Here is a 2,964-nt window from a genome sequence, read left to right on the forward strand (position 1 = left end):
AGGAGGAAAAAAAGGTAGCAGAACTACTTTTCAATCTTTTACCTGGTTGTCCTCACCTCCTTTGTGGTAAATGGCCAAATGCTGAAGCAAAAAGCAGTATAGAAAAGACACATGTGTTACTGCGTGACCCAAGTGCCAAGGGAGTATGAGCTGGAGAAAAGATACAACTGGTGCTCTTGTTGTGAGCTGCAGGGTGGAAATTCTAAAACAATGAAGGTAACTGGTGATTTCATTTATTAAAGTGTTTTCAATTTAGAATCTATTACATGTGATTAAAAAGCCCTGCTCCCGGGCTTCCCTGGTGGCGCAGTGGTTGAGAATCCGCCTGCCAATGCAGGGGACACGGGTTCGAGCCCTGGTCTGGGAAGATCCCACATGCCGCGGAGCAACTAAGCCCGTGTGCCAAAACTACTGAGCCTGCGCGTCTGGAGCCTGTGCTCCGCAACAAGAGAGGCCGCGATAGTGAGAGGCCCGCGCACCGCAATGAAGAGTGGCCCCCGCTTGCCGCAACTAGAGAAAGCCCTCGCACAGAAACGAAGACCCAACACAGCCATAAATAAATAAATAAATAAACAAAAATTAAAAAAAAAAAAAAAAAAAAAAAAAAAAAAAAAAAAAAGCCCTGCTCCCTATTATAGTATTCTAGAATAATCTATACAAAATTGGGCGTGAAGTAATTGAACATTTTATGTGGGGTCTTAAATGGTGTTTCTGTCCAATGAGGGCATCATTTTAACTTTCCACTTCAAGGAGAGATATACTCTTAATGACAAAGGGCCTTTGAAGTATGCTAATTCAGTTGCTGGAACTCAGCTATGGGGTAGGGAACACCCGTGCCAAAAGAGTCAGCTGCATGGTACACAGTGTGGAGGGACAGGGAGCTCCAGCACCAAGCACAGCAATACCTAGAATCTGTGGGAGCACCAAGCTGATCTCCCTGTGCTATGCAGCTGCTTTGCACTAGCTATTTTACATTTGGTAGTGTATATATGTCCATGCCACTCTCTCACTTTGTCCCAGCTTACCCTTCCCCCTCCCCATGTCCTCAAGTCCATTCTCTACGTCTGCGTCTTTATTCCTGTCCTGCCCCTAAGTTCTTCAGAACCATTTTTTTTTTCTTTTAGATTCCATATGTATGTGTTAGCATACGGTATTTGTTTTTCTCCTTCTGACTTACTTCACTCTGTATGACAGACTCTAGGTTCATCCACCTCACTACAAATAACTCAATTTCATTTCTTTTTATGGCTGAGTAATATTCCATTGTATATATGTGCCACATCTTCTTTATCCATTCATCTGTCGATGGACACGTAGGTTGCTTCCATGTCCTGGCTATTGTAAATAGAGCTGCAGTGAACATTGTGGTACATGACTCTTTTTGAATTATGGTTTTCTCAGGGTATGTGCCCAGTAGTGGGATTGCTGGGTTGTGTGGTAGTTCTGCCAGACAATTTTTAAAGATCAGGGCCCATAGCAGTGAAAAGGACAAGGTCCCTGCTCTCATAACTTTTACATTATCCTTGGGGGAAACAGGATACATGCTAAAAGAAAAAAATATCAGATAGGAATATACACTGTGCAAAAAATTGAAATAGGGGGATGATTTGGGGGAATAGTTGGATGGCTATTTTATATAGGGTAGTCAGGAAAGACTCATTGAGGAGGTAACATTTGAGATGAGACTTAAAGGTTGAGAAAGAAGATTAGGGGGAAAGCATTTTAGTTAGAGAGAAAAACCAGTAGAAATGTCCTAATGCAAAATGGAGATTGGCATGTTCCAAAGAAGGCCAGCATGGCTGGCACATGGCAAGCCAGGTAGGGACAAGGATGGAGAGCTAGGAAGAGGCAAGAAAGTCTCTGAAAGCCAGCAAAGGAGATTGACTCTCATTCTAAGTGCAAAGAGATGTCACTGATGGGCTTTAAGCAGGGCAGTGACATGGACTAATTTACATTATAAAATGCACTTCTGGTTGCTGTGTGGAGAATAGATGATTGGACGTGGTTGCAATATTCTATGTGAGAGATGGTGGTGGCTTGGATTGCAGAAGAAGCAGTAGATGGGGAGATAGAAATGCATTTGGGTGTGTTTTTAAGATAGAGTTGATAGGATTTGCTTATAGGCTGGATGTGTGGAGTGAGGAGAAGAGGAATGAATGCAAGGTAAGCTCTTAGGTTTTTGGCATGAGCAACTGTTGATGGTGCAGTTGACTGGGATGAAGAAGCCTGGGAAAGGAGAGCAGCATGGTTTTTTTGGGGGGGGGGAGGGGCAGATGCTGGTGTGTGGGATGAAGTGGAGGATATTAGGGGGCCCCAAATGGCAGTGTGGTGTTTGAGATATCTTACAAGATGGAACATGCCTTATCCACTTGTGGGACTGGCATAGCAACTGGCGCATTGTAAGTTGGGTCAATCATGATATTTGGATGAAAGAATGAATGAGTGAAGTGGATGGTATCCTGCTCTGTCACATCCTCACTATCATCAGATGCTGCCTCATCACACACAGGGAGCACAGAAAGATACAGACTAATTCAACAGGTAACACGTTCAGGCAAAAATAGGCTTGATAAGCCTGCAGTTTGTAAAAGGGCTGCAACTTGTTTCTTCTCCCTACAAGTAGTAATTTGGATATACTAATCTGGAATCCTGGGGAGAGGTCAGATTTGCTGAGAAAGATTTGGTAGTCTTGGAATATAGATGGTTTTTAAAGCTACAGGATGCCTTGGGGTTCCTTTGGAAGAGCATATAGATAAAGGAATGGGGCCTGAATTAGTGTCTTATAGCGACTGTAACAAATTACTACACACTTAGTAGCTTAAAACAACACAGATTTATTATTTTATGGTTCTGGAGGTCAGAAGTCAAAACTGGGTTTTACTGGGCCCAAATCAAGGTTTTGGTTGAACGCTCTCTGTAGACTCTAGGACAGAATTAGTTTTTCTCACCTTTTCTAGCTTCTCA

The sequence above is a fragment of the Balaenoptera musculus genome, chromosome 6 (assembly GCF_009873245.2).
Source record: "Balaenoptera musculus isolate JJ_BM4_2016_0621 chromosome 6, mBalMus1.pri.v3, whole genome shotgun sequence".
Lineage (NCBI taxonomy): Eukaryota > Metazoa > Chordata > Mammalia > Artiodactyla > Balaenopteridae > Balaenoptera > Balaenoptera musculus.